Genomic DNA, 19,543 nt, shown 5'->3' on the forward strand with positions numbered 1-19,543 from the left:
TGTTACGGAAAACGAACAGGAACGACGCCGGTATTAGTGAGCTACTGGTGTGCTGGGATTCAGATGATCATTAAATTTTTCGGAAAGGTTGTTTACCTTCTTTAGCCCCCCCCCCCTTCCATAAACCATGGGCCTTGCCGTTGGTGGGGAAGCTTGCGTGCCTCAGCGATACAGATAGCCGTACCGTAGGTACAACCACAACGGAGGGGTATCTGTTGAGAGGCCAGACAAACGTGTGGTTCCTGAAGAGGGGCAGCAGCCTTTTCAGTAGTTGCAGGGGCAACAGTCTGGATGATTGACTCATCTGGCCTTGTAACAATAACCAAAACGGCCTTGCTGTGCTGGTACTGCGAACGGCTGAAAGCAAGGGGAAACTACGGCCGTAATTTTTCCCGAGAGCATGCAGCATTACTGTATGATTAAATGATGATGGCGTCCTCTTGGGTAAAATATTCCGGAGGTAAAATAGTCCCCCATTCGGATCTCCGGGCGGGGACTACTCAAGAGGATGTCGTTATCAGGAGAAAGAAAACTGGCGTTCTACGGATCGGAGCGTGGAATGTCAGATCCCTTAATCGGACAGGTAGGTTAGAAAATTTAAAAAGGGAAATGGATAGGTTAAAGTTAGATATAGTGGGAATTAGTGAAGTTCGGTGGCAGGAGGAACAAGACTTCTGGTCAGGTGACTACAGGGTTATCAACACAAAGTCGAATAGGGGTAATGCAGGAGTAGGTTTAATAATGAATAGGAAAATAGGAATGCGGGTTAGCTACTACAAACAGCATAGTGAACGCATTATTGTGGCCAAGATAGATACGAAGCCCACACCTACTGCAGTAGTACAAGTTTATATGCCAACTAGCTCTGCAGATAACGAAGAAATTGAAGAAATGTATGATGAAATAAAAGAAATTATTCAGATAGTGAAGGGAGACGAAAATTTAATAGTCATAAGTGACTGGAATTCGAGTGTAGGAAAAGGGAGAGAAGGAAACGTAGTAGGTGAATATGGATTGGGGCTAAGAAATGAAAGAGGAAGCCGCCAGGTAGAATTTTGCACAGAGCACAACTTAACCATAGCTAACACTTGGTTTAAGAATCATGATAGAAGGTTGTATACATGGAAGAACCCTGGAGATACTAAAAGGTATCAGATAGATTATATAATGGTAAGACAGAGATTTAGGAACCAGGTTTTAAATTGTAAGACATTTCCAGGGGCAGATGTGGACTCTGACCATAATCTATTGGTTATGACCTGTAGATTAAAACTGAAGAAACTGCAAAAAGGTGGGAATTTAAGGAGATGGGACCTGGATAAACTGAAAGAACCAGAGGTTGCACAGAGTTTCAGGGAGAGCATAAGGGAACAATTGACAGGAATGGGGGAAAGAAATACAGTAGAAGAGGAATGGGTAGCTTTGAGGAACGAAGTAGTGAAGGCAGCAGAGGATCAAATAGGTAAAAAGACGAGGGCTAGTAGAAATCCTTGGGTAACAGAAGAAATATTGAATTGAATCGATGAAAGGAGAAAATATAAAAATGCAGTAAATGAAGCAGGCAAAAAGGAATACAAACGTCTCAAAAATGAGATCGACAGGAAGTGCAAAATGGCTAAGCAGGGATGGCTAGAGGACAAATGTAAGGATGTAGAGGCTTTTCTCACTAGGGGTAAGATAGATACTGCCTATAGGAAAATTAAAGAGACCTTTGGAGAGAAGAGAACCACTTGTATGAACATCAAGAGCTCAGATGGAAACCCAGTTCTAAGCAAAGAAGGGAAAGCAGAAAGGTGGAAGGAGTATATAGAGGGTCTATAAAGGGCGATGTACTTGAGGACAATATTATGGAAATGGAAGAGGATGTAGATGAAGATGAAATGAGAGATACGATACTGCGTGAAGAGTTTGACAGAGCACTGAAAGACCTGAGTCGAAACAAGGCCCCCAAGCAGACAACATTCCATTAGAACTACTGACAGCCTTGAGAGAGCAAGTCCTGACAAAACTCTACCATCTGGTGAGCAAGATGTATGAAACAGGTGAAATACCCTCAGACTTCAAGAAGAATATAATAATTCCAATCCCAAAGAAAGCAGGTGTTGACACATGTGAAAAGTACCGGACAATCAGTTTAATAAGCCACAGCTGCAAAATACTAACACGAATTCTTTACAGACGAATGGAAAAACTAGTGGAAGCCGGCCTCGGGGAAGATCAGTTTGGATTCCGTAGAAATACTGGAATACGTGAGGCAATACTGACCTTACGACTTACCTTAGAAGAAAGATTAAGGAAAGGCAATCCTACGTTTCTAGCATTTGTAGACTTAGAGAAAGGTTTTTACAATGTTGAATGGAATACTCTCTTTCAAATTCTAAAGGTGGCAGGGGTAAAATACAGGGAGCGAAAGGCTATTTACAATTTGTACAGAAACCAGATGGCAGTTATAAGAGTCGAGGGACATGAAAGGGAAGCAGCGGTTGGGAAGGGAGTAAGACAGAGTTGTAGCCTCTCCCCGATGTTATTCAATCTGTATATTGAGCAAGCAGTAAAGGAAACAAAAGAAAAATTCGGAGTAGGTATTAAAATCCATGGAGAAGAAATAAAAACTTTGAGGTTCGCCGATGACATTGTAATTCTGTCAGAGACAGCAAAGGACTTGGAAGAGCAGTTGAACGGAATGGATGGTGTCTTGAAGGGAGGATATAAGACGAACATCAACAAAAGCAAAACGAGGATAATGGAATGTAGTCGAATTAAGTCGGGTGATGTTGAGGGTATTAGATTAGGAAATGAGACACTTAAAGTAGTAAAGGAGTTTTGCTATTTGGGGAGCAAAATAACCGATGATGGTCGAAGTAGAGAGGATATAAAATGTAGACTGGCAATGGCAAGGAAAGCGTTTCTGAAGAAGAAAAATTTGTTAACATCGAGTATAGATTTAAGTGTCAGGAAGTCATTTCTGAAAGTATTTGTATGGAGTGTAGCCATGTATGGAAGTGAAACATGGACGGTAAATAGTTTGGACAAGAAGAGAATAGAAGCTTTCGAAATGTGGTGCTACAGAAGAATGCTGAAGATTAGATGGGTAGATCACATAACTAATGAGGAGGTACTGAATAGGATTGGGGAGAAGAGGAGTTTGTGGCACAACTTGACTAGAAGAAGGGATCGGTTGGTAGGACATGTTCTGAGGCATCAAGGGATCACCAATTTAGTATTGGAGGGCATCGTGGAGGGTAAATATAGTAGGGGGAGACCAAGAGATGAATACACTAAGCAGATTTAGAAAGATGTAGGTTGCAGTAGGTACTGGGAGATGAAGAAGCTTGCACAGGATAGAGCAGCATAGAGAGCTGCATCAAACCAGTCTCAGGACTGAAGACCACAACAACAACAGCCTAATCGGTTATGAACAACGCTTGTACCGTCTCCAAGACACTGTGCGTCCCACCCAACATAGTGACACTCCGTCAGGAATGAGCGTTAATAGCGACTTTTAACAATAGCTGTTATCTATATCCTAACATTATCCTTTAACTTTTAATCACGAAGTAATTATTATTCCGGATATCGGCAGACATATCCGAATCGGCTTGGGCTTTTGTCAGCAAAGTAATTGTTACTACCGATGTTCGCGCTTTCCGCATATACGCAAATCTCTGAAAATATGACGCAACTTGAGCAAAACATGCAAAACAGGTCCCGAAAAGCTGTTCTTCGATGAACTTGGAAGCTCTTAAAATTCCCAAAACGCGTTCTAAGAATAAAAAAATAAAGAAAATAAAATGACGCATGGTATATCCAAATGGGGGAATGGCACGGAAATCGGTAGATGTGATGCACGTATGCAGACAAACAAACAATTACAATTTCAGGAAAATTAGATGATCTATACAAGAAAAACTTCACAAACTGCGCATGTCAATAACGCGTTTGTCCACCTCTGGCCCTTATGCAAGTAGTTACTCGGCTTAGCATTGTTTGATGTCCTCCTTAGGCATATCGTGCCAAATTCCGTCCAGTTAGCACGTTATGTCGTAAGATTCCGAGCTACTTAGCGGTCCCTGCCCATTATGCTCCATCCGTTCTCATCTGGGAGAGATCCGGCGACTTTGCTCGCCACAGTAGGTTTTAGCACCCACGAAGACAAGCAGTGGAAACTGGTCGCCACTTGCGGACGGGCAATATTTTTTGAACGATAAGCCCAAGATGGCTTACCATGAAGAGCAACAAAACAAGGCATAGAATATCTTCGATGTAAAGCTGTGCTGCAAGGATGCTGCGGATGACACCAAAGGGTCCTGCTATGGAAAGAAATGACACCCCCAGACCTTCGCTCCCGGTTGTTGTCGGGCTGTAAGGACTGCGACAGTCAGGTTGGTATCCCACCGCTCTCCGGGTGTCTCCAGAATCGTCTCGCTGGTCAGCGGGCCTCAGTTCGAAGCCGGACTCATCGCTGATTTCTACCCCTTCCGCTTCCTTCTTAATGCTGTGTTAGGCGATAGTTCACTCGTTCTCGCCAACGTCGTCCGATATTGGAATCACTCCAGTTATCGACTGATTGGCCGATTACTCTAATCGGCTTCTTTGGGGCAATCTGCACATCATATCTTAAATACTGACACTTTCTTATATTGTTCACGCTCCTGTTTGTGAGGGATAGTTAGCGTCCAGTTGGGTACGCGGAATGTAATTCTCGAAGAGTTCATGCCATGGTATCGACATGTCCCCTGTTTTCTATTCTTTGCAGCTGTGCGGTGCTACTGAACTGCAGCGTCACACATTCATCCATTTACACTTTTGCATTTTCAGTCAATACCTGTATGGATATCAAGTTGTGACCAATTTGCATAACTTCTTATTTGTGCGTGGCTCTTTTTCCTTTTCTTTCTTTTGTCTTACAGTGCATCATGACCACTAGCCATGGCGAGATTAAATGCTGTGCAATAGGGACACATAACGAATAAGTCGAGGTATGATACGAGCCGCTACTAGGGAAGTTCACAGACAAAAGCGACTTTAGCGAAGAGAATATACTTATGGCCCGCAGTCTAGAAACGAGGGTCTCGGAAACACTGAAGCTAATCGGCTCTTAGCGTGTTCATGCAGCGAGAATCTACGGAAAGTGGTTGAAGAACGGTCAAACGACGAGTATTGGACGTCCACGCCTTGTCTCCCAACATGGAGGTCAGAGGCTTGCACGTTTTGTAAAGCAGGATATGCGGCAACTGTGCCAGATCTGCCGACAGAGTACAATGTTGGTGCAACACACCGTTCAGTACACACTGGTAAAGTAAACCTCCGCTACAGACAACCGGTACGTTCCGTTGTTGACAAAACTGTATTGTAAATTACGGTTGTATTCATCACAGGATCATTGTATATGGACCATGGATCAATGAAAACGTGTCACCTGGTCGGACAAATCGTGTTACTTGTTATGCCAGGCCGATGGTCGTATCTGAATCATGCACCGCGCTACGGCTGGAGGCCGGTGGGGGCAGTAGTATGTTGAGGGTGACATTCATCTCGGCTTCAGTGGGAGTTGTGGTAGTAATCGAACGCACCGTGAGAGGTGTGGTTTACGTGAAGAATATTGTGGACCACCTGCAGGCCTTCATCCATGGTATCTTCCAGAGGGATCGTGTGTCGGAAATCAAAATCGTGTCACAGTTGTCTCAGAAGCAGAATAATGAACTCACATTGACGATTGACGTCTTGCGTACCAAATCTGCCTGGTCTGAGCCTGGAAAAGTCATGCAAGTTTTTACAATTTTTTTGTTTCGTTTTTGGGCGAATTAGCACAGGTATGCTTACATGGTGCCGTATTCATTTACACTTACTTGCGGACTTTGGGTAGAGGCAATTGGGTTTCATACAGACGGCTGTCAACTGTTACAGATTCCTGTAAGGCGTATAAACATATGGTCACATGTGTCATACAAGATATGAGAGAAGTTATCTGCAGATGAATGTGCTGACTGCACCGACAGATAGTTTCCGAAAGTTGGGCACGTATATTATCAGACAGAGATTGGGAATGAGAAAGGATAAAATTATTGTTGAGGAAAAAAATTACAGTTAAATGTGTTGTTGACAGAAAGAATAACGAAGAAATAGAGATAGGAGATGAAGGAAGATTAGTAGAAGTGATAAATGACAACAAGAAACGCAATAATTTTTGTTTGTAGGAAATCCAATACTGTTCTGGAACCTTTCATGTTGAACAAATTCCACATAGTTCTACAACGCCTTTGTTGACCAAAGTCTTACATGGCAGAAGTCGCTATACAACATTACGATTGCAGGATCTTAGCCCACATATCAGCTGTATCTGAAATCTAAAATAAAACAGTAGTTGTAACCTACTGCTTTAAACAATTAAAAATTTAAAAAATAAAATTCAGAATCTGAAAAATCAGATAAAATGACTAAAGATAACCTGTCTAGCAGTAGTAGGACGTGTTTTCCATGCAACTAGTAGGCAAACATCTGCCGTAAGTGGGTCGTTATAGAAGCAACCCAAATTGTGGTGCTAGAACTCTCACTTTCAAGCGCGGCCTGGGAAAATGCCTTTTGCTCAAAATTATCACGGTGATTCCATGCAGTGTACAAAAATAGAGTCAACATAGGGCTTTGGGTAGAAGACACACACGCCAGATAGAATTTAAACTAAGTAACGACCACTTGCGGCAGCATCCGGGGCCAACGCCGATTCAGGGATACGTTTGTGAGCCATGTGGCTGCGGCAAGTGGACTGAGCAGTAACGCTGCGGGCTGTAATCGGAGTAAATGCAGTGACGGTGGCGCCTAACACGGCATGGAGGGGAACTAATGTACAAGTACGTACCAAAACCGAAAAAGGAAACAGAAGAAACATAGATACCGAATGTAACGGCAGTCGGTTACGAGAGACGTTCGCCTTGACAAGACTAATAACCGATGAGCAACAAACCAACAGACACTGATGATAGGGCTATGATCCGAAACCGTGGTAATTTATAGCGACTACTCTCATATAAGACTCCTGTCAGTAAAAGAATTTTACAAACGTGGAGAATTTGTTTAACACGAACGAGAAATGCGTCTTGGATGGGACATAGGCTCCGAAGAGATTGCATGTAACGAAGAGCCATCGAAGGAAAGATTACAGAGAAAAGAAGGAGATATAGATGGTTAGGAATTCAGGATGTCATCAGAAGACGAGGTCTTCTTCCTCTTCTCTTCAGGTATTAAATGAAATAAACTGTTACGGTAACTATTCTTGCTGGGATCTTCTTCTATCTCTTCTTCCTTGGCACTTATAATTTCTGACATTTATAGGGAATCTGTCACTCTCCATTCTTTCTAGTTCTTCATCCCATTTTCTCATATAATCAAGAATTTTATCATTTAGACTAAACATTATTTGTTGTTCTCTAATGTCTTGATTCCTTGGTCCGTCTTCTATTGTGCATCCTTTAATTCGTCTCAGGAATTTCGTTTCTTGTGCCCTAATACAGGTTTGTTGGTTTTTCAGAATCACTGAGTTCTCTCATCCATAGAGCAGTGTGGGAACTGCAACTGTTCTTTCAAATTTAATTTGAGTATCTTTCCTAGTTTTGTTTTTATGGTTTCTGTTAATGGTCCCACATACCTGGTTATATTTACTATGTTTAATTTCTGTACCTTTGCTGTAACCGTACGTCACCTCATATCCTCACACTTGCTCCAAAATCTTGTGATCCACGACTATTTTGATTCTAATATGTTCTTTCCCCATGATGGCTGCTTTGTTTTTCTATTGAGATTCCCATGTCGGATTTCACATTTATTTGTTTCAATAAGCAAATTTCTTTCTGAAACTCCTCTTCTTTATCTGCTACTATTTCTGCATTGTTATTTAAGCTATTTAAAAGAGTTCTCCTGTCGAAGTATACACGTTTTTGAAATTCTATTTTCCATATAACCATTGAAATGAAATGAAATGTCGTGTGGCTAGGGCCTCCCGTCGGGTAGACCGTTCGCCTGGTGCAGGTCTTTCGAGTTGGCGCCACTTCGGCGACCTGTCCATATGACCATTATTTGATGTATGGAAATGTTAAACAAAGTTGAGGAGACACGGCAACCTCAGCCTTGTCGTACTCTTTCGTTAGTTGGTGTTTCGTTAGAAATTTTTCTGTTGGGATCTGAAGTGATTGTCGTCTTATGATACAAACGTTTGATAGTATTTATTAGTTTATTCGAATATTTGAGATTCATTACCTTCGAAAGTTTCTGTCAGTTGGCACTGTTCGAAGCATTTTTTTTAAATCGATAAAAGCAATATGTGTGTCTGTATCATAATCTCTCCGTTTTTGTAATATCTGTTGTAAAATAAAACTGCATCTATTATAAAGCGTCCTTCCCTAAGACCAATTTGTTCCTCATGCAGAACTACTTCTGTCATGGTTTTAAGTTTTGTGTTTCAAACCTTAACACGTATCTTGTATTCTGAGTCAAGTAAACTAATTCCTTTGTGGTTCAAGCTTGCGCTTTTGTGTCCTTTTTTAAAAACTGATATCTCTCTAACAATTTTCCAGTCTTTTGAGATACTCTTGCTCTTCTACCACTCGTTCAAGAGGCGGAGTAGTTGTAGATGTAGCATTATTCAACCATATTTCAAAAATTCAGAATTGATACCATTTCTTCGTGTCGCTTTCCTGTTCTGAAGTGATGTTAAGGCAGACGCTATTTTGTCAGACTGTATTCATCCAATCCCATCTCTAGGTTACCAGCAGATTAATCGAGAAGGACATGACGGAGGACAATGGATGGTGACGAGCCGATACCTGTCGTAGGAAAAATCTTCCGAAGTAGAAGAACAGTCAGTGTGTTATGGTTACAAACACTACTGAAAGACAAACTGCCTATTGGCTTCTGTCTCGGGTTCTTCGGCCGACGTTCATCTAATGATTTTTCTGACGTTTCGCCAGCCACTCGTGCTGGCGAAACGTCAGAAAAATCATTAGATGAACGTCGGCCGAAGAACCCGAGACAGAAGCCAATAGGCAGTTTGTCAACAAGTGGCCACGAAAGCCTCAACAATTTTGTACTACTGAAAGACTGACGTCTCTGTTTAAGGACTGAAAACCACTAGAACCGTTTCAGGTACCAACACTACTGAAACTATTCCAAACCTCTACCACCTGTGTAGGAGGGATTTCCGTGGTTGTTTCTGTTACGGTTGTGGAGCGCGCAGAGCTACCATTCTGACGGCACTTGACTGTACGGACGGAGTCGCTGTGAGCTGGCGTAATTTAAAATAAACAGACGATGGGCCGGGAGAAGGAGAAGGAGAGCAAGAGTGGCTGTGAAGAATCGGAGGCCGTAGGCGCCGGGGGAAGCGCCGACCCCGGGCCGCGCCTTAAATACTTTATCAATGCTAATTGCCGCGCGCCCCGGGCTCCTGTCCGCTGCCACCTCGGCGGCGAATACTCAAAGAGTCACGCCGCTCGAAACGTGAGCCGCTCTCTGTCAGGGGCAACGCGGTATAGCTGCTGATGTTCCGTGCTCAAGAGCGACATCACGTAGACTGGAAGATTAGATTAATATTACGATTCGTGCAATATTTGAGCCGAAAAGCGATCTCAGGAATTTTTACCGACTGCTGTTACTAGTACAGCGACGAACGACGGCCTGGAAATGTGTATGTTAGTTTAGTAAAATGCGTTACACTGATGTATCTTAATATTTATTTATTATCACTACTGGTTTCGCTAATATACGGTCTTGTCGGTATGAAAAGATTGCTATTACTTGTTATAATAGGTTCTGATGAAAAGACGGCAACAAATGCCCATAACCCGATTTTATAGAAACCTCACTCACTGGAAGAGGTCTAGAAATAAGCGAACAAGTGTCTCGGCTTATCCACAGCACTCTAGATACTCGACCGCCTCTGAGAAAACCACGGCCAAAGTTTTCGAGACATTTTCCACGCACTTCATGTCACTCGAAGTTGGTGCAATGTACACAGCTCAGTCCATCAAATCAATGCGTTGTAAGTGAAATTATAATGGCCAATAGGATTCCAGGATTCCATTCGCTCAGGGTGTGGATTTACACGTGGACAAATACTGAAAGCATACAGTGCGTGACTAGGTGTTACAGAAAATACAAGCCTCATGAACACCTTTATTGATTATTATTGTTATAAAAAGCACTGGGAAAAGGCACTGAGAGTTAGTATAAGAGGTTACAAAGAAATAATACGGAAAGCAAGAACATTTATGTGGTCTTGAGAATACGTGCTGAATAACCAAATGACATTAATACGAAACGATTCAAATGCAGGACATGCGAAAACCGACTGATCGAAATCCTGCCAGTATAATATGCCAAAACTGCAGTTTAATTTATTATTCAACTAACAGAGCTAACAGAATTGCTTATAGCAGATTCTGGGCTTTCAAAATATCTAGTAATTCTCCAATATAGCCGAACGTGCTTGCCATAAAGCTGATTACGACAAGTCTACAACGATAGTAAGTTCGTGTCGTAAAAAAGCTCGCGATTCGCCGAATTCTGTTAAATAAGAGGTAGGCTGAAGGTAATTCGAAATATGCACAAAAATAATGAACGTTTTCATTACCAACTCCAAACCAGTCTCCTTTGTCCCAAACTCAGCTGACAAGTGTCCCTAGCATAAAGAGTTCTTTCCACCTGCCTTTCCAGCAACGGACCTTCATCTCACATTCCCAGAACAACTTCATCGAAGAAAACGATGTACCTCGCCTATTATCTGTATGCAAAAACTTTCCTCATTCAGATACGTCGATACATCCGTGCAACCTTCGCTTCCACAAATACTTCGTCTAATAAATGCGTGATGACAGAGTATAAAACGTTTACTACAGTAGGCCTATGCTCAGCCAAACCACTCTGCTTTCTTTTTAAATTAACAAGGGGTTTGATTCACAGCGCTATAGCATATAAAACGGGGATTGTTGGTTGACAAATACCGTACAGAAGAGTGAGTTTTGGGTCAAGAATATTAATGTTTACTGTTGGTAACAATGGTGAAAGTATACAGTATAGGTGTAGTTGATAATGGTCTGTGGTATTTTCGTTATTTTCTCTCTTACCGTCGCTCATATCTTTCCATCATGCACGAATTGAAGCAGTGTAAATTTCTACCTCACTAACCTTGTAGCAAATATTAATGTTTATTGTTGGTAACAGTGGTGAAAGTATATAGGTATAGTTGATAATGATCTATGGTATTTTCGTTATATTCCCTCTTACTCTCGCTCATATCTTTCCATCATGCACGAACTGAAGCAGTCTAAATTTCTACCTCACTACCCTTGTAGCAAATTGTTTATTGCTACTATGATGCCCTACCTTCTCTGACGTGAGAGTGCTTCGAAGCTCTAAGGTAATTTTTGGCAATTGCTTCCGGCAAGAATTCGTAGGGAAATGTGTTACATGTGGGCATTAGTTTACAAATTTCGGCAGGTCCTGCTTTGGACAGCCTGTAAGATACCGAAGTGCTGCCGCCTGGCAAGTATCGCTGTTATTTCCAAGCATATCACAGTCAAGCTATAATACATCGGTATTTTCTAAAATTTCTTGTATTGAACAACCATACAGTTAATGTATATCAACGTTCGAATGGTCTGGGCTATAAGGTGTAAGAGATGGACAAATCGATGCATCTCTTCGCTTCCAAAGTATACGGACACTTCTACTTACGTTGCAAAACGGTTCAAATTGCTCTGAGCACTATGGAACTTAACTTCTGAGGTCATCAGTCCCCTAGAACTTAGAACTACTTAAACCTAACTAACCTAGGAACATCACACACATCCAGGATTCGAACTTGCGACCGTAGCGGTCCTTACGTTGCAAGATTGATGTCTGACGAATGCAGCATCTTTACCCCACTTTCGTGAAGATAATAATTTTTGTTGGCATTTACTTCGTGATCTGAATTCCCCGTTTTTGTGTAGAGCTTAGGTTAGCTTGCTGTTTTTGTTTGCGTGTTCTAACACTCCAGTATCGATCTGTACATGTGATTTTCTGGATATTAGATTATTCTTAGGGTAGCCACGTAAATTTCATACACTGAAGAGCCAAGGAAACTGGAATAGGCATGCATATTCAAGTACAGAGTCATGTAAACAGCTATAATACGGCGCTGCTGTCGGCAACGCCTATACAAGGCAACAAGCCGCTGGCGCAGTTCTTAGATCGGTTACTGCTGCTACAATGGCAGGTTATCAAGATTTAAGTGAATTTGAACGTGGTGTTTAAGCTGGCGCACGAGCGTTGGGACACAGGATCTCCGAAGTAGCGATGAAATGAGATTTTTACTTCACGAGTGTACCGTGAATATCAGGATTCCGGTAAAACATCAGATCTCCGACATCGCTGCAGCCGAAAAAAACTCCTGCAAGAACGAGACCAACGAGGACTAAAGAGAATCGTTCACCGTCACAAAAGTGCAACTCTTCCGCAAAATGCTGCAGATTTCAATGCTGAGCCATCAACAAGTGTCAGCGTTGCGAACCATTCAACAAAACATCATCAATATGGGCTTTCGGAGCCGAAGGCCTACTCGTGTACCCTTGATGAACTGCACAAGACAAAGCTTTACGCCTCGCCTGGGCACGTAAACAGCGATACTGGACTGTTGATGACTGGAAACATGTTGCCTGGTCTGACGAGTCTCGTTTCAAAGTGTATCGAGTGGATGGAGAGAAGCTGATGAGTCCATGGACCCTCCATGTCAGCAGGGGACTGTTCAAGCAGTTAGAGGGTCTGTAATGGTGTAGAGGGTGTGCAGATGGAGTGATATGGGACCCCTGATACGTCTAGATACGACTCTGACAGGTGACACGTACGTATGCATCCTCTCTAAACATCTGCATCCATTCATGTCCATTGTGCATTCTGATTCCGACGGACGTGGGCAATTCCAACGGACAATGCGATACCCCAAAGATCCAAAATTGCTATAGAATGGCTCCAGCAACACTCTTCTGAGTTTAAACATTTCCACTGGCCACCATACTCCCCAATCATGAACATTATTGTGCATATGTCGGATGCCTTGCAACGTGTTGTACGTAAAAGATGTCCACCTCCTCGTATTCTTACGGATTTATGGATAGCTCTGCAGGATTCATGGTGTCAGTTCTCTCCAGCACTGCTTCAGACTAAATTTCCTTTAATTTACGTCTATGGTCACAAACATTTTGTTCACAAATTACCCGTTTCGATCTAATGACCATCTTCATATCTGTGTTTTATTAAAAAAAATGTCCTAATGTACTGCAGCCACAGTGGCACCGTCAAATGTTAAATTCAAAATCAGCACGAAGATCGTCATTGAGAAGCGTTTCCCAGTGGTGTTTGCACTGGTAAAACTCCACCCGTAGACGCATCGAAAGGGCCAATGGTACCTACCGATGACAGTGTCATCCCTAACTGATAGTAGTCACTGGATGCGGATACAGAGGGTCATATATTCAGCACACTGCTCTCCCAACCGCTGTCAGTTTTGCAGCTCCTGAATTGGTCTTACAAGTGTAGTGGGTGAGTGGCAGGAGGTGCCATATTAAAACTCGTCCGAGATTTTTAATTGATTTATTTTTTCCACTACAGAGCTTCATTGACGTCGGTCCACGTCATGGGCGCAGCATTGCTGAGGTAGCACCCCAGCGGCCTCTGCAACGCACTGTATCGAGCCGGTCTTGTACGCCAGCTGCAGAGTTCCAGTTACGTCAGGATGGCTACGCTAGCAGACGACTCAGCGGCCACCATCCCCGTTGACTCCGCACTGCTCTACAGCGAGCCGTAGGCCAACCGTGCTGCTGCTTCTTCCTCGGCTGGCGTAGCTGGGAATGTGGCGGCAATGACAGCTCCTGTTCCAGCGTCCGACCCTGCGGCCCTCACCTTGTAAGTCTCCGGCGTGTATCGGGAGCTGAGACGACTGTCCGTGGTAGCGAGCCGAAGAGTGGCCCGCCCTGGCTGGCTGCGGACCCCGCGTCGGCCTCAGAGGGTCAAACCAAAGACCCGTCGTGGACTGGGACGCGGCCGCCCCATCTGTTGCCATGTGTCACCGGTAGTGTGACACGCCCCGCCGTCCAGGAGAGCTGCCACACTTGAATGAATCTCGTTAGAAAACAACACCTATTTATGCTCGGCTGTGCATCTCTGTTTCACTAACGCATCGCTCCGTCACATACGCCCCACACCCCGATTGCCCCAGTGGGACCATTCTGCCTATAGCTTGCGACATGCAAACAGCAGCGTTGACTCTTTTCAGCGGTTCGGTGGCCCCTGTGGCCTCCATTCCACTTCGCAACCGCTGGTCAGCATAACTCACTGCAATCCGGCTCTCACCTGGCTGTAACGTGTGCTCAGAATATCGCACAAAACTAAATTTCCCTATCCTAAAAGGTGGTGCCACTAAACAAGGGCTGAGTGCACACAACTTGTCCACAGCACTCGGGAGACCAGGACAGTGACCCATCGAAGCACTAGCGAAGCCCGACAGCGCTTTTCTAGAATCTGAGGGAAACAGGCGCTACCATTGCGACAAGGCCGTTAGCCTTCCGCTGGAAAAATATCGGTTTAAATGGGTAACCTCAGAGTTGAAGCGGCACCACGCTTCTGTGGCACTCAGTGGCGGACTACCATCACCCTTGGCGCAGCCACTGCTGGCGGAACATCGCTGTCATTACTGACCTTCACCCAACGCCACGCAATGGCGCTGCTAGCCGACCAAGCAGCGGGCAACGCCGAGTATTACCAGTCGCTTCGTTATGTAACGGGACTGGAGCTCTCTATTATTTGGTAGTAGGATTGTGTAGGTCATACTGTTGGCTAGACATGGAAGTCGATCCAGAAGATTTCATCAGTGAAGTTGAAAAACATCCATCGATATGCAAGAAAGAGTGTGATGAATATTCATACTAACTGCAGAAAATTAAAGTTTCCGCCGGTGGTTGCAGGAAAACGTTCTTCAGAAAAGAAGACAATTGGTGAGCGTCACTCACATTTCTTCCGACTTGTTAGGGATTTGTTGGCATGTCACGTAACAGGAAAGTACTCAAAGTCTTTTCAGATCTATACCTGCCTCGGTCACAAACAAAACTGTGCAACACACATATTTTTATAATGTGTTCAGCTAATTATGGAGATACATTCGAAGACCGCAGAAATATTCTTCACGCATCAGCACGAATCTAAAAATACATTCAAAATATCTTATAGCCCTACAGACACTATATCTGAAAACTCTATGCACAGAAATTGTCTCCTATTAACGCATAAGAAAATGACATACTGAGACGTTAATCACCAACGATTACAAAGGGAAAAGTACTCACAGCCTACTTTGAGGAAACTTTGTTCCATTGTCAGTTAACTTCCTTCGAATTTGTGAATTGTAGGACACACATCGATAGGACAATCTTCTATTTTCTAGTGTTAATAAACATGCGTCTGTGGCGGGAATCATACATGGCCAGCAAAAATATCGGGAAAATGTCTTTCGTGTCGTAATAAAGCGAAGCACAGTCAGAGGCCTTGATAACACGTGTATGTGTGTAACTCGGTTGCCTTCTTAGTAAACCTTTAATCACAGTTCCTTTGAGAAATAGTGGCATCCAAAATCTACTTTTAAAATACATGTTTTTGATCATCTTATTGTGTTAGAGAATTAAAAGAGTCGCGCTGCTCATCAGACTCCATGACGGAATCGAAACACGGCCGAGCGGCAGCAGCGGCAGATCAAAGCTGTACAGCGCGACGACAGAGGTGTCGCTTATCTTTCCAGAAGCGGAGCGCCGTGAGAAGGCTTGGTGAGCTTCGGAGAACCGCTTCTCGCTGGCTCGTGTTAAGCGACCCTTACATTTTTTTTAACATTTCCTCCCACGATCTACCGGTAATTTTATTTTAAACAACAGACGTAGGGTGCTCTAAGTATCCGTTACATGAACTTCATTTCCCAGACCACACCACGCTTTTTCTGTCAAATCCCTCCTGCAATGCCGTAGGAGATAGAAGTTTTTCCATTTTGATACAAAGCTGCTCGTTCATTATCAAATTAAATTAATACAGAACTGTGTTCGAATACACGACGCACTGTAGATCGCTAAACAATGCGGACGCCGACTCGTTGAGGACTGGTTGGTAGAACGTTGCAAACAATTTACTGATGAGTCATTATACAGTCATCCCGTTTGCAGAGCCCTGTTTAACAACACGTGAAGTGATTCGAAAGCGGCCTATTACCGACTCACGTCATTTGAGTCGCCCCGTACGCGGAGGGCCTTAAGCACAAAGTCGCTTAATAAATCACATCAAATAAGATAATTTCAAGTTTCGAGCAAAGTTCAGATACTGTGGATAGAAAGGACGGGGCGGCAGTTGGTGCCTGCTTGCATAATACGCAGTGGAAATGTTTCGGATGCAGCATACTAAACTATCACCCAGTCTGGTGACTACGGAATTTGATAATTCTGCAGAACAAACATAAAAATATGTTTTCTGTTCAAAATAAACTCCAAAGGAATAACATAGGCCAAACAAATATTTCAGTCCATCAGATCTGTAGTTATTATGTCTCATGCTCAATTGGAACGGCTAGAAAGACTTTCCAAACAAGAATAGATCACATGTAGACGTATTAAGGTTGAGTGCACTTCGCCGAGCAGAAACAAATAATATTAAGATGCAGAATGGAATTGGCAAATCATTCACTTCATAGGTAAAATAAAGAACATTCATGTATTGAAACATCTATAAACATTTATTCATGAGAACAGTCATCCACATTTAATTGATAACCAAAAGTTGATATGTCCAACAGATCTTTACCAGAAAATTTTGAGAAAGAAAACACTCCTCTTTCGACAATATCCGGTATTATCTCACTCATGAAAGCAACAGACTGTCAAATAAATTACGGGATGAAAAGTGCGCACTGCGCCCAGAGTTTTCTGTTGATTTTACATCAGTGTAATTTAGATAATTCCTTAATATCCACTAGTTTTCCTGGCCAACACAGTTGTGGACACTGTCCAAAGCTCTGATTCCCGTAAATAATTATCGCGACAAGTGTGCTAGGAATATTTAATACAAAATATTCACCGCGGAAAACTTTGTGGTTCTATCAAAGAAAATGTTTAAAAGTAATATGAAGGTCATGTAAAATTATTGATTTATATGAAAACTTGTGTTACCGGACAGTTATAATTACAGTGTACCTACTGACAGATGTCCAGTGTGGATTGTAGCTACCACGGGGAAGCGAAACTTGATAGATATTATAACGTGTCAATGCGGAACCGATTTACGCTGGAAAAAAATTAGGTCTCATTTTGGCTACCAGTTGGCAATCTGGCGCTGTGAATGCAACAAAGACGTATAGTAATGTTTCCTTATTATGTAATGGATTAGAAACGTGTCGTCTACAGAAAAGATCAATCAAACGAGAAAGGCATATATTGATGTTATTATTAAATGTCTCTTAAACAATATGTTCGATATGAGCACTGGAGACGTCAGCAATATGCTGCACCGGTAGATTTGTACCCGGTGGCCAATATTTGAATATTTTTTCCAATGTAAAACATTTTCGCGTTAACGCGTTAGATATCTGTCAGATTTGGCTGCCAACGATAATTACATCCCACACTGGAGCGCTTCGAGTAATTTCACTATAATTATAGCCATCTGGTACAATGATCTCCATTCTGAACAAAACATTGTTTTCATCGATGCACGCAAATAACTGGTAACCTACAGAACTGTTGACACTTTCACGGCCACTTGTTGACGTACTGCCTGCTATAGTATAAAACGTTGACCAAAGATCCTGAGACGAAAATCAGCAGGTAACTCCTTCATTGCCAACCTGTAAGGAGGTGTGCGTGTAAAGCACTAACCTTCTGTGTAGAAAATCTGTATTGCTATGACGAACCGTACTTTTATTTATTTATTTACTATTATTTTTGAGTCATTGATTAATATCCGCAGTTAATGTGTGATTTGTACAGTAATTGCGTTTCTTCGTGTCGTCGCGTAACGTAAGAAGAATTGTAGCTCATTTATTTACTGAAACATTGACGTTAAAAGTGTTTTCAGTTTTCCCGTAAGGTATTAGGTTGTCCACGGACCGTAAAGTGCGAAAATATGCATTGAAACACTTTCGATTCACCCCAGGTTCAATGCTGACAGCCTCCAACCCTCAAATTCAGTTGGGTAACGAAGAGTGCACAGTATGACAAGGGGGGTTTATCCTCGAGGCAAGTAGTGATTATAATATTACCTGAAACGACTAACCATAGTCTTTATTTCTCAGTCATTCTGTTTTGCGGATGAAAGATTATCTACTTTGATCTATTCACGGACTTTTTGAGTAGTATACGAGAGTAAACTTTTAACATTGTTATTGTTCAGTTATTCAGTAAAACAGAAAACTGTTCTGAACAGAAGCATCAGTGTGGTCTAATTTTTGGAATGTTTACAAGATTTTCTTAACATCACGACAGGTTAAAGCTGTATGTCCAACCGAGACTCGAACGTAAATCCCTAATTTTCACTAACAGTATGCAGCAAAATACATCATCTAGGCATGCCACACGGCCCGACTCAATGTTTCAACACGTCAGGAGCTCTTTTCCTTTCCTTCGAAACTGTTCAGAGGCTCAACAATGATGCTGACACTAGTACCTCCAAAAGGGAACAGTGAAACGTTGTGTTTATTCGTAATCAGACGGTTTGATTCAAATTGGGGCGCGATCTTGAAAAACGTTGTAGCCGAGGTCATTTGTTATCTATGACGGTCTCACAGTTAAAACTGTCATCCTCTGGCCTCTAAAATTTTTTTTGGTTATTAACTCATAACGGAACACGGTTTACAAGCAAAAAATTTTTTAACATCAAAAGACGAGTTTCAACTATCGAAACCAGTCCTCGATAACAAATATTAATTAATGTGATATTGGATATAACACGTTCTCCAAATCTCTGGACTACTGCTAAGAATTAGTTTCTTTATTGTAAGTAGAGTAAATTTGTGTGCCCAGTTTGGACGCTGAAGACTGCGGCAAGTTAAAATAACGAATGCTACTCAAATGGTTCAGATGGCTCTAAGCACTATGGACTTAACATATGAGGTCATCAGTCCCCTAGACTTAGAACTTCTTAAACCTAACGAACCTAAGGACAACATACACATCCATGCCCGAGGCAGGATTCGAACATGCGACCATTGCAGCAGCATGGTTCTGGACTGAAGTACCTAGAACTGCTCAATGCAGCTCACGTTCAAGGTCAGCAGGCTGTTTGTAACAGCCTACTAACCAGACATCTATCCGGAACTCCAGCCGCTGCAGATAATTGGTATTTACAGTTGTAGCGGCTTCCATACAAATTATCAGCTGTTCTAAGCACAATATTTCCTGCAGTGATTTGAGTGGCAAAGTAAAACTGTACGCCAGACTGGGATTCGAGTCATGATTCCAGTGACTACCCGTGAGTATACATTCTCGGTGCTCAC

The sequence above is a fragment of the Schistocerca nitens genome, chromosome 1 (genome assembly GCF_023898315.1).
Source record: "Schistocerca nitens isolate TAMUIC-IGC-003100 chromosome 1, iqSchNite1.1, whole genome shotgun sequence".
NCBI lineage: Eukaryota > Metazoa > Arthropoda > Insecta > Orthoptera > Acrididae > Schistocerca > Schistocerca nitens.